We start from the raw sequence: 14261 nt of genomic DNA on the forward strand, positions 1-14261 counted from the left end.
ATATTGCAACACTTAGAAAAAGTGTACAGCGCCAGCAGACAATGAATTTTCAGCACTAAAAAAACGAAACTTCATTAACAGCTAAACCAAACGTTTCCAATGTAAATTTCCACATTTATAGAGTGTAAAAAGGCATCCTGAAGCCTGGGAAGTCATTAATTTGATTGTCCAGTATTTCCCTTAGGAGATAATGCCTCACATAGCAAATGTGTACAGTGCGAGCTGAAAATGCATTTTCAGCACTAAAAAAACAAACTTTTATAACAGCTAAACCAAACGTTTCCAATGTAAATTTCCACCTTTATATAGTGTAAAAAGACATCCTGAAGCCTGGGCAGTCATTAATTTGATTATCCAGTATTTCCCTTATGAGATAATGCCTCACATAGCAAATGTGTACAGTGCGAGCTGAAAATGCATTTTCAGCACTAAAAAAAACAAACTTTTATAACAGCTAAACCAAACGTTTCCAATGTAAATTTCCACCTTTATATAGTGTAGAAAGGCATCCTGAAGCCTGGAAAGTCATTAATTTGATTGTCAAGTATTTCCTTCATGAGATATTGCAACACTTAGAAAAAGTGTACAGCGCCAGCAGACAATGAATTTTCAGCACTAAAAAAACGAAACTTCATTAACAGCTAAACCAAACGTTTCCAATGTAAATTTCCACATTTATAGAGTGTAAAAAGGCATCCTGAAGCCTGGGAAGTCATTAATTTGATTGTCCAGTATTTCCCTTATGAGATAATGCCTCACATAGCAAATGTGTACAGTGCGAGCTGAAAATGCATTTACAGCACTAAAAAAACAAACTTTTATAACAGCTAAACGAAACGTTTCCAATGTAAATTTCCACCTTTATATAGTGTAGAAAGGCATCCTGAAGCCTGGAAAGTCATTAATTTGATTGTCCAGTATTTCCTTCATGAGATATTGCAACACTTAGAAAAAGTGTACAGCGCCAGCAGACAATGAATTTTCAGCACTAAATAAACGAAACTTCATTAACAGCTAAAGTAAACGTTTCCAATGTAAATTTCCACCTTTATATAGTGTAAAAAGACATCCTGAAGCCTGGGCAGTCATTAATTTGATTGTCCAATATTTCCCTTATGAGATAATGCCTCTCATAGCAAATGTGTACAGTGCGAGCTGAAAATGCATTTACAGCACTAAAAAAACAAACTTTTATAACAGCTAAACCAAACGTTTCCAATGTAAATTTCCACCTTTATATAGTGTAAAAAGACATCCTGAAGCCTGGGCAGTCATTAATTTGATTGTCCAATATTTCCCTTATGAGATAATGCCTCTCATAGCAAATGTGTACAGCGCGAGCTGAAAATGCATTTACAGCACTAAAAAACCAAACTTTTATAACAGCTAAACCAAACGTTTCCAATGTAAATTTCCACCTTTATATAGTGTAGAAAGGCATCCTGAAGCCTGGAAAGTCATTAATTTGATTGTCCAGTATTTCCTTCATGAGATATTGCAACACTTAGAAAAAGTGTACAGCGCCAGCAGACAATGAATTTTCAGCACTAAAAAAAACGAAACTTCATTAACAGCTAAACCAAACGTTTCCAATGTAAATTTCCACATTTATAGAGTGTAAAAAGGCATCCTGAAGCCTGGGAAGTCATTAATTTGATTGTCCAGTATTTCCCTTATGAGATAATGCCTCACATAGCAAATGTGTACAGTGCGAGCTGAAAATGCATTTACAGCACTAAAAAAACAAACTTTTATAACAGCTAAACCAAACGTTTCCAATGTAAATTTCCACCTTTATATAGTGTAGAAAGGCATCCTGAAGCCTGGAAAGTCATTAATTTGATTGTCCAGTATTTCCTTCATGAGATATTGCAACACTTAGAAAAAGTGTACAGCGCCAGCAGACAATGAATTTTCAGCACTAAATAAACGAAACTTCATTAACAGCTAAAGTAAACGTTTCCAATGTAAATTTCCACCTTTATATAGTGTAAAAAGACATCCTGAAGCCTGGGCAGTCATTAATTTGATTGTCCAATATTTCCCTTATGAGATAATGCCTCTCATAGCAAATGTGTACAGTGCGAGCTGAAAATGCATTTACAGCACTAAAAAAACAAACTTTTATAACAGCTAAACCAGACGTTTCCAATGTAAATTTCCACCTTTATATAGTGTAAAAAGACATCCTGAAGCCTGGGCAGTCATTAATTTGATTGTCCAATATTTCCCTTATGAGATAATGCCTCTCATAGCAAATGTGTACAGCGCGAGCTGAAAATGCATTTACAGCACTAAAAAACCAAACTTTTATAACAGCTAAACCAAACGTTTCCAATGTAAATTTCCACCTTTATATAGTGTAGAAAGGCATCCTGAAGCCTGGAAAGTCATTAATTTGATTGTCCAGTATTTCCTTCATGAGATATTGCAACACTTAGAAAAAGTGTACAGCGCCAGCAGACAATGAATTTTCAGCACTAAAAAAAACGAAACTTCATTAACAGCTAAACCAAACGTTTCCAATGTAAATTTCCACATTTATAGAGTGTAAAAAGGCATCCTGAAGCCTGGGAAGTCATTAATTTGATTGTCCAGTATTTCCCTTATGAGATAATGCCTCTCATTGCAAATGTGTACAGCGCGAGCTGAAAATGCATTTTCAGCACTAAAAAACCAAACTTTTATAACACCTAAACCAAACGTTTCCAATGTAAATTTCCTCCTTTATATAGTGTAAAAAGACATCCTGAAGCCTGGGCAGTCATTAATTTGATTGTCCAATATTTCCCTTATGAGATAATGCCTCTCATAGCAAATGTGTACAGCGCGAGCTGAAAATGCATTTACAGCACTAAAAAACCAAACTTTTATAAAAGCTAAACCAAACGTTTCCAATGTAAATTTCCACCTTTATATAGTGTAGAAAGGCATCCTGAAGCCTGGAAAGTCATTAATTTGATTGTCCAGTATTTCCTTCATGAGATATTGCAACATTTAGAAAAAGTGTACAGCGCCAGCAGACAATGAATTTTCAGCACTAAAAAAACGAAACTTCATTAACAGCTAAACTAAACGTTTCCAATGTAAATTTCCACCTTTATATAGTGTAAAAAGACATCCTGAAGCCCGGGCAGCCATTAATTTGATTGTCCAATATTTCCCTTATGAGATAATGCCTCTCATAGCAAATGTGTACAGCGCGAGCTGAAAATGCATTTACAGCACTAAAAAAACAAACTTTTATAACAGCTAAACCAAACGTTTCCAATGTAAATTTCCACCTTTATATAGTGTAAAAAGACATCCTGAAGCCTGGGCAGTCATTAATTTGATTGTCCAATATTTCCCTTATGAGATAATGCCTCTCATAGCAAATGTGTACAGCGCGAGCTGAAAATGCATTTACAGCACTAAAAAAACAAACTTTTATAACAGCTAAACCAAACGTTTCCAATGTAAATTTCCACCTTTATATAGTGTAGAAAGGCATCCTGAAGCCTGGAAAGTCATTAATTTGATTGTCCAGTATTTCCTTCATGAGATATTGCAACACTTAGAAAACGTGTACAGCGCCAGCAGACAATGAATTTTCAGCACTAAAAAAACGAAACTTCATTAACAGCTAAACTAAATGTTTCCAATGTAAATTTCCACCTTTATATAGTGTAAAAAGACATCCTGAAGCCTGGGCAGTCATTAATTTGATTGTCCAATATTTCCCTTATGAGATAATGCCTCTCATAGCAAATGTGTACAGCGCGAGCTGAAAATGCATTTACAGCACTAAAAAACCAAACTTTTATAACAGCTAAACCAAACGTTTCCAATGTAAATTTCCACCTTTATATAGTGTAAAAAGGCATCCTGAAGCCTGGAAAGTCTTTAATTTGATTGTCCAGTATTTCCTTCATGAGATATTGCAACACTTAGAAAAAGTGTACAGCGCCAGCAGACAATGAATTTCCAGCACTAAAAAAACGAAACTTCATTAACAGCTAAACTAAACGTTTCTAATGTAAATTTCCACCTTTATATAGTGTAAAAAGACATCCTGAAGCCTGGGCAGTCATTAATTTGATTGTCCAATATTTCCCTTATGAGATAATGCCTCTCATAGCAAATGTGTACAGCGCGAGCTGAAAATGCATTTACAGCACTAAAAAACCAAACTTTTATAACAGCTAAACCAAACGTTTCCAATGTAAATTTCCACCTTTATATAGTGTAGAAAGGCATCCTGAAGCCTGGAAAGTCATTAATTTGATTGTCCAGTATTTCCTTCATGAGATATTGCAACACTTAGAAAAAGTGTACAGCGCCAGCAGACAATGAATTTTCAGCACTAAAAAAACGAAACTTCATTAACAGCTAAACCAAACGTTTCCAATGTAAATTTCCACATTTATAGAGTGTAAAAAGGCATCCTGAAGCCTGGGAAGTCATTAATTTGATTGTCCAGTATTTCCCTTATGAGATAATGCCTCACATAGCAAATGTGTACAGTGCGAGCTGAAAATGCATTTTCAGCACTAAAAAACCAAACTTTTATAACAGCTAAACCAAACGTTTCCAATGTAAATTTCCACCTTTATATAGTGTAAAAAGACATCCTGAAGCCTGGGCAGTCATTAATTTGATTGTCCAGTATTTCCCTTATGAGATAATGCCTCACATAGCAAATGTGTACAGCGCGAGCTGAAAATGCATTTACAGCACTAAAAAAACAAACTTTTATAACAGCTAAACCAAACGTTTCCAATGTAAATTTCCACATTTATAGAGTGTAAAAATGCATCCTGAAGCCTGGGAAGTCATTAATTTGATTGTCCAGTATTTCCCTTATGAGATAATGCCTCACATAGCAAATGTGTACAGTGCGAGCTGAAAATGCATTTTCAGCACTAAAAAACCAAACTTTTATAACAGCTAAACCAAACGTTTCCAATGTAAATTTCCACCTTTATATAGTGTAAAAAGACATCCTGAAGCCTGGGCAGTCATTAATTTGATTGTCCAATATTTCCCTTATGAGATAATGCCTCTCATAGCAAATGTGTACAGCGCGAGCTGAAAATGCATTTACAGCACTAAAAAACCAAACTTTTATAACAGCTAAACCACACGTTTCCAATGTAAATTTCCACCTTTATATAGTGTAGAAAGGCATCCTGAAGCCTGGAAAGTCATTAATTTGATTGTCCAGTATTTCCTTCATGAGATATTGCAACACTTAGAAAACGTGTACAGCGCCAGCAGACAATGAATTTTCAGCACTAAAAAAACGAAACTTCATTAACAGCTAAACTAAATGTTTCCAATGTAAATTTCCACCTTTATATAGTGTAAAAAGACATCCTGAAGCCTGGGCAGTCATTAATTTGATTGTCCAATATTTCCCTTATGAGATAATGCCTCTCATAGCAAATGTGTACAGCGCGAGCTGAAAATGCATTTACAGCACTAAAAAACCAAACTTTTATAACAGCTAAACCAAACGTTTCCAATGTAAATTTCCACATTTATAGAGTGTAAAAAGGCATCCTGAAGCCCGGAAAGTCATTAATTTGATTGTCCAGTATTTCCTTCATGAGATATTGCAACACTTAGAAAAAGTGTACAGCGCCAGCAGACAATGAATTTTCAGCACTAAAAAAACGAAACTTCATTAACAGCTAAACTAAACGTTTCCAATGTATATTTCCACCTTTATATAGTGTAAAAAGACATCCTGAAGCCTGGGCAGTCATTAATTTGATTGTCCAATATTTCCCTGATGAGATAATGCCTCTCATAGCAAATGTGTACAGCGCGAGCTGAAAATGCATTTACAGCACTAAAAAACCAAACTTTTATAACAGCTAAACCAAACGTTTCCAATGTAAATTTCCACATTTATAGAGTGTAAAAAGGCATCCTGAAGCCCGGAAAGTCATTAATTTGATTGTCCAGTATTTCCTTCATGAGATATTGCAACACTTAGAAAAAGTGTACAGCGCCAGCAGACAATGAATTTTCAGCACTAAAAAAACGAAACTCCATTAACAGCTAAACCAAACGTTTCCAATGTAAATTTCCACCTTTATATAGTGTAAAAAGACATCCTGAAGCCTGGGCAGTCATTAATTTGATTGTCCAGTATTTCCCTTATGAGATAATGCCTCACATAGCAAATGTGTACAGTGCGAGCTGAAAATGCATTTTCAGCACTAAAAAAACCAAACTTTTATAACAGCTAAACCAAACGTTTCCAATGTAAATTTCCACCTTTATATAGTGTAAAAAGACATCCTGAAGCCTGGGCAGTCATTAATTTGATTGTCCAATATTTCCCTAATGAGACAATGCCTCTCATAGCAAATGTGTACAGCGCGAGCTGAAAATGCATTTACAGCACTAAAAAAACAAACTTTTATAACAGCTAAACCAAACGTTTCCAATGTACATTTCCACCTTTATATAGTGTAGAAAGGCATCCTGAAGCCTGGAAAGTCATTAATTTGATTGTCCAGTATTTCCTTCATGAGATATTGCAACACTTAGAAAAAGTGTACAGCGCCAGCAGACAATGAATTTTCAGCACTAAAAAAACGAAACTTCATTAACAGCTAAACCAAACGTTTCCAATGTAAATTTCCACATTTATAGAGTGTAAAAAGGCATCCTGAAGCCTGGGAAGTCATTAATTTGATTGTCCAGTATTTCCCTTATGAGATAATGCCTCACATAGCAAATGTGTACAGTGCGAGCTGAAAATGCATTTACAGCACTAAAAAAACCAAACTTTTATAACAGCTAAACTAAACGTTTCCAATGTAAATTTCCACCTTTATATAGTGTAAAAAGACATCCTGAAGCCTGGAAAGTCATTGATTTGATTGTCCAGTATTTCCTTCATGAGATATTGCAACACTTAGAAAAAGTGTACAGCGCCAGCAGACAATGAATTTTCAGCACTAAAAAAACGAAACTTCATTAACAGCTAAACTAAACGTTTCCAATGTAAATTTCCAACTTTATATAGAGTAAAAAGACATCCTGAAGCCTGGGCAGCCATTAATTTGATTGTCCAATATTTCCCTTATGAGATAATGCCTCTCATAGCAAATGTGTACAGCGCGAGCTGAAAATGCATTTACAGCACTAAAAAAACAAACTTTTATAACAGCTAAACCAAACGTTTCAAATGTAAATTTCCACCTTTATATAGTGTAGAAAGGCATCCTGAAGCCTGGAAAGTCATTAATTTGATTGTCCAGTATTTCCTTCATGAGATATTGCAACACTTAGAAAAAGTGTACAGCGCCAGCAGACAATGAATTTTCAGCACTAAAAAAACGAAACTTCATTAACAGCTAAACCAAACGTTTCCAATGTAAATTTCCACATTTATAGAGTGTAAAAAGGCATCCTGAAGCCTGGGAAGTCATTAATTTGATTGTCCAGTATTTCCCTTATGAGATAATGCCTCACATAGCAAATGTGTACAGTGCGAGCTGAAAATGCATTTTCAGCACTAAAAAACCAAACTTTTATAACAGCTAAACCAAACGTTTCCAATGTAAATTTCCACCTTTATATAGTGTAAAAAGACATCCTGAAGCCTGGGCAGTCATTAATTTGATTGTCCAGTATTTCCCTTATGAGATAATGCCTCACATAGCAAATGTGTACAGCGCGAGCTGAAAATGCATTTACAGCACTAAAAAAACAAACTTTTATAACAGCTAAACCAAACGTTTCCAATGTAAATTTCCACCTTTATATAGTGTAAAAAGACATCCTGAAGCCTGGGCAGTCATTAATTTGATTGTCCAATATTTCCCTTATGAGATAATGCCTCTCATAGCAAATGTGTACAGCGCGAGCTGAAAATGCATTTACAGCACTAAAAAACCAAACTTTTATAACAGCTAAACCAAACGTTTCAAATGTAAATTTCCACTTTTATATAGTGTAGAAAGGCATCCTGAAGCCTGGAAAGTCATTAATTTGATTGTCCAGTATTTCCTTCATGAGATATTGCAACACTTAGAAAAAGTGTACAGCGCCAGCAGACAATGAATTTTCAGCACTAAAAAAACGAAACTCCATTAACAGCTAAACCAAACGTTTCCAATGTAAATTTCCACATTTATAGAGTGTAAAAAGGCATCCTGAAGCCTGGGAAGTCATTAATTTGATTGTCCAGTATTTCCCTTATGAGATAATGCCTCACATAGCAAATGTGTTCAGTGCGAGCTGAAAATGCATTTTCAGCACTAAAAAAACCAAACTTTTTTAACAGCTAAACCAAACGTTTCCAATGTAAATTTCCACCTTTATATAGTGTAAAAAGACATCCTGAAGCCTGGGCAGTCATTAATTTGATTGTCGAATATTTCCCTTATGAGATAATGCCTCTCATAGCAAATGTGTACAGCGCGAGCTGAAAATGCATTTACAGCACTAAAAAACCAAACTTTTACAACAGCTAAACCAAACGTTTCCAATGTAAATTTCCACCTTTATATAGTGTAGAAAGGCATCCTGAAGCCTGGAAAGTCATTCATTTGATTGTCCAGTATTTCCTTCATGAGATATTGCAACACTTAGAAAAAGTGTACAGCGCCAGCAGACAATGAATTTTCAGCACTAAAAAAACGAAACTTCATTAACAGCTAAAAACCAAACGTTTCCAATGTAAATTTCCACATTTATAGAGTGTAAAAAGGCATCCTGAAGCCTGGGAAGTCATTAATTTGATTGTCCAGTATTTCCCTTATGAGATAATGCCTCACATAGCAAATGTGTACAGTGCGAGCTGAAAATGCATTTTCAGCACTAAAAAACCAAACTTTTATAACAGCTAAACCAAACGTTTCCAATGTAAATTTCCACCTTTATATAGTGTAAAAAGACATCCTGAAGCCTGGGCAGTCATTAATTTGATTGTCCAGTATTTCCCTTATGAGATAATGCCTCACATAGCAAATGTGTACAGTGCGAGCTGAAAATGCATTTTCAGCACTAAAAAAACCAAACTTTTATAACAGCTAAACCAAACGTTTCCAATGTAAATTTGCACCTTTATATAGTGTAAAAAGACATCCTGAAGCCTGGGCAGTCATTAATTTGATTGTCCAGTATTTCCTTCATGAGATATTGCAACACTTAGAAAAAGTGTACAGCGCCAGCAGACAATGAATTTTCAGCACTAAAAAAACGAAACTCCATTAACAGCTAAACCAAACGTTTCCAATGTAAATTTCCACATTTATAGAGTGTAAAAAGGCATCCTGAAGCCTGGGAAGTCATTAATTTGATTGTCCAGTATTTCCCTTATGAGATAATGCCTCACATAGCAAATGTGTACAGTGCGAGCTGAAAATGCATTTTCAGCACTAAAAAACCAAACTTTTATAACAGCTAAACCAAACGTTTCCAATGTAAATTTCCACCTTTATATATGTAAAAAGACATCCTGAAGCCTGGGCAGTCATTAATTTGATTGTCCAATATTTCCCTTATGAGATAATGCCTCTCATAGCAAATGTGTACAGCGCGAGCTGAAAATGCATTTACAGCACTAAAAAACCAAACTTTTACAACAGCTAAACCAAACGTTTCCAATGTAAATTTCCACCTTAATATAGTGTAGAAAGGCATCCTGAAGCCTGGAAAGTCATTAATTTGATTGTCCAGTATTTCCTTCATGAGATATTGCAACACTTAGAAAATGTGTACAGCGCCAGCAGACAATGAATTTTCAGCACTAAAAAAACGAAACTTCATTAACAGCTAAAAACCAAACGTTTCCAATGTAAATTTCCACATTTATAGAGTGTAAAAAGGCATCCTGAAGCCTGGGAAGTCATTAATTTGATTGTCCAGTATTTCCCTTATGACATAATGCCTCACATAGCAAATGTGTACAGTGCGAGCTGAAAATGCATTTTCAGCACTAAAAAACCAAACTTTTATAACAGCTAAACCAAACGTTTCCAATGTAAATTTCCACCTTTATATAGTGTAAAAAGACATCCTGAAGCCTGGGCAGTCATTAATTTGATTGTCCAGTATTTCCCTTATGAGATAATGCCTCACATAGCAAATGTGTACAGTGCGAGCTGAAAATGCATTTTCAGCACTAAAAAAACCAAACTTTTATAACAGCTAAACCAAACGTTTCCAATGTAAATTTCCACCTTTATATAGTGTAAAAAGACATCCTGAAGCCTGGGCAGTCATTAATTTGATTGTCCAATATTTCCCTAATGAGACAATGCCTCTCATAGCAAATGTGTACAGCGCGAGCTGAAAATGCATTTACAGCACTAAAAAAACAAACTTTTATAACAGCTAAACCAAACGTTTCCAATGTACATTTCCACCTTTATATAGTGTAGAAAGGCATCCTGAAGCCTGGAAAGTCATTAATTTGATTGTCCAGTATTTCCTTCATGAGATATTGCAACACTTAGAAAAAGTGTACAGCGCCAGCAGACAATGAATTTTCAGCACTAAAAAAACGAAACTTCATTAACAGCTAAACCAAACGTTTCCAATGTAAATTTCCACATTTATAGAGTGTAAAAAGGCATCCTGAAGCCTGGGAAGTCATTAATTTGATTGTCCAGTATTTCCCTTATGAGATAATGCCTCACATAGCAAATGTGTACAGTGCGAGCTGAAAATGCATTTACAGCACTAAAAAAACCAAACTTTTATAACAGCTAAACTAAACGTTTCCAATGTAAATTTCCACCTTTATATAGTGTAGAAAGGCATCCTGAAGCCTGGAAAGTCATTGATTTGATTGTCCAGTATTTCCTTCATGAGATATTGCAACACTTAGAAAAAGTGTACAGCGCCAGCAGACAATGAATTTTCAGCACTAAAAAAACGAAACTTCATTAACAGCTAAACTAAACGTTTCCAATGTAAATTTCCAACTTTATATAGAGTAAAAAGACATCCTGAAGCCTGGGCAGCCATTAATTTGATTGTCCAATATTTCCCTTATGAGATAATGCCTCTCATAGCAAATGTGTACAGCGCGAGCTGAAAATGCATTTACAGCACTAAAAAACCAAACTTTTATAACAGCTAAACCAAACGTTTCCAATGTAAATTTCCACCTTTATATAGTGTAAAAAGACATCCTGAAGCCTGGGCAGTCATTAATTTGATTGTCCAATATTTCCCTTATGAGATAATGCCTCTCATAGCAAATGTGTACAGCGCGAGCTGAAAATGCATTTACAGCACTAAAAAAACAAACTTTTATAACAGCTAAACCAAACGTTTCCAATGTAAATTTCCACCTTTATATAGTGTAGAAAGGCATCCTGAAGCCTGGAAAGTCATTAATTTGATTGTCCAGTATTTCCTTCATGAGATATTGCAACACTTAGAAAAAGTGTACAGCGCCAGCAGACAATGAATTTTCAGCACTAAAAAAACGAAACTTCATTAACAGCTAAACCAAACGTTTCCAATGTAAATTTCCACATTTATAGAGTGTAAAAAGGCATCCTGAAGCCTGGGAAGTCATTAATTTGATTGTCCAGTATTTCCCTTATGAGATAATGCCTCACATAGCAAATGTGTACAGTGCGAGCTGAAAATGCATTTTCAGCACTAAAAAACCAAACTTTTATAACAGCTAAACCAAACGTTTCCAATGTAAATTTCCACCTTTATATAGTGTAAAAAGACATCCTGAAGCCTGGGCAGTCATTAATTTGATTGTCCAGTATTTCCCTTATGAGATAATGCCTCACATAGCAAATGTGTACAGCGCGAGCTGAAAATGCATTTACAGCACTAAAAAAACAAACTTTTATAACAGCTAAACCAAACGTTTCCAATGTAAATTTCCACCTTTATATAGTGTAAAAAGACATCCTGAAGCCTGGGCAGTCATTAATTTGATTGTCCAATATTTCCCTTATGAGATAATGCCTCTCATAGCAAATGTGTACAGCGCGAGCTGAAAATGCATTTACAGCACTAAAAAACCAAACTTTTACAACAGCTAAACCAAACGTTTCCAATGTAAATTTCCACCTTTATATAGTGTAGAAAGGCATCCTGAAGCCTGGAAAGTCATTAATTTGATTGTCCAGTATTTCCTTCATGAGATATTGCAACACTTAGAAAATGTGTACAGCGCCAGCAGACAATGAATTTTCAGCACTAAAAAAACGAAACTTCATTAACAGCTAAAAACCAAACGTTTCCAATGTAAATTTCCACATTTATAGAGTGTAAAAAGGCATCCTGAAGCCTGGGAAGTCATTAATTTGATTGTCCAGTATTTCCCTTATGACATAATGCCTCACATAGCAAATGTGTACAGTGCGAGCTGAAAATGCATTTTCAGCACTAAAAAACCAAACTTTTATAACAGCTAAACCAAACGTTTCCAATGTAAATTTCCACCTTTATATGGTGTAAAAAGACATCCTGAAGCCTGGGCAGTCATTAATTTGATTGTCCAGTATTTCCCTTATGAGATAATGCCTCACATAGCAAATGTGTACAGTGCGAGCTGAAAATGCATTTTCAGCACTAAAAAAACCAAACTTTTATAACAGCTAAACCAAACGTTTCCAATGTAAATTTCCACCTTTATATAGTGTAAAAAGACATCCTGAAGCCTGGGCAGTCATTAATTTGATTGTCCAATATTTCCCTAATGAGACAATGCCTCTCATAGCAAATGTGTACAGCGCGAGCTGAAAATGCATTTACAGCACTAAAAAAACAAACTTTTATAACAGCTAAACCAAACGTTTCCAATGTACATTTCCACCTTTATATAGTGTAGAAAGGCATCCTGAAGCCTGGAAAGTCATTAATTTGATTGTCCAGTATTTCCTTCATGAGATATTGCAACACTTAGAAAAAGTGTACAGCGCCAGCAGACAATGAATTTTCAGCACTAAAAAAACGAAACTTCATTAACAGCTAAACCAAACGTTTCCAATGTAAATTTCCACATTTATAGAGTGTAAAAAGGCATCCTGAAGCCTGGGAAGTCATTAATTTGATTGTCCAGTATTTCCCTTATGAGATAATGCCTCACATAGCAAATGTGTACAGTGCGAGCTGAAAATGCATTTACAGCACTAAAAAAACCAAACTTTTATAACAGCTAAACTAAACGTTTCCAATGTAAATTTCCACCTTTATATAGTGTAGAAAGGCATCCTGAAGCCTGGAAAGTCATTGATTTGATTGTCCAGTATTTCCTTCATGAGATATTGCAACACTTAGAAAAAGTGTACAGCGCCAGCAGACAATGAATTTTCAGCACTAAAAAAACGAAACTTCATTAACAGCTAAACTAAACGTTTCCAATGTAAATTTCCAACTTTATATAGAGTAAAAAGACATCCTGAAGCCTGGGCAGCCATTAATTTGATTGTCCAATATTTCCCTTATGAGATAATGCCTCTCATAGCAAATGTGTACAGCGCGAGCTGAAAATGCATTTACAGCACTAAAAAACCAAACTTTTATAACAGCTAAACCAAACGTTTCCAATGTAAATTTCCACCTTTATATAGTGTAAAAAGACATCCTGAAGCCTGGGCAGTCATTAATTTGATTGTCCAATATTTCCCTTATGAGATAATGCCTCTCATAGCAAATGTGTACAGCGCGAGCTGAAAATGCATTTACAGCACTAAAAAAACAAACTTTTATAACAGCTAAACCAAACGTTTCCAATGTAAATTTCCACCTTTATATAGTGTAGAAAGGCATCCTGAAGCCTGGAAAGTCATTAATTTGATTGTCCAGTATTTCCTTCATGAGATATTGCAACACTTAGAAAAAGTGTACAGCGCCAGCAGACAATGAATTTTCAGCACTAAAAAAACGAAACTTCATTAACAGCTAAACCAAACGTTTCCAATGTAAATTTCCACATTTATAGAGTGTAAAAAGGCATCCTGAAGCCTGGGAAGTCATTAATTTGATTGTCCAGTATTTCCCTTATGAGATAATGCCTCACATAGCAAATGTGTACAGTGCGAGCTGAAAATGCATTTTCAGCACTAAAAAACCAAACTTTTATAACAGCTAAACCAAACGTTTCCAATGTAAATTTCCACCTTTATATAGTGTAAAAAGACATCCTGAAGCCTGGGCAGTCATTAATTTGATTGTCCAGTATTTCCCTTATGAGATAATGCCTCACATAGCAAATGTGTACAGCGCGAGCTGAAAATGCATTTACAGCACTAAAAAAACAAACTTTTATAACAGCT

Source organism: Idiotropiscis lumnitzeri, unplaced genomic scaffold (genome assembly GCF_059441095.1).
Source record: "Idiotropiscis lumnitzeri isolate Australia: NSW breed Sydney's pygmy pipehorse unplaced genomic scaffold, RoL_Ilum_1.0 HiC_scaffold_189, whole genome shotgun sequence".
In the NCBI taxonomy this organism is placed as follows: Eukaryota; Metazoa; Chordata; class Actinopteri; order Syngnathiformes; family Syngnathidae; genus Idiotropiscis; species Idiotropiscis lumnitzeri.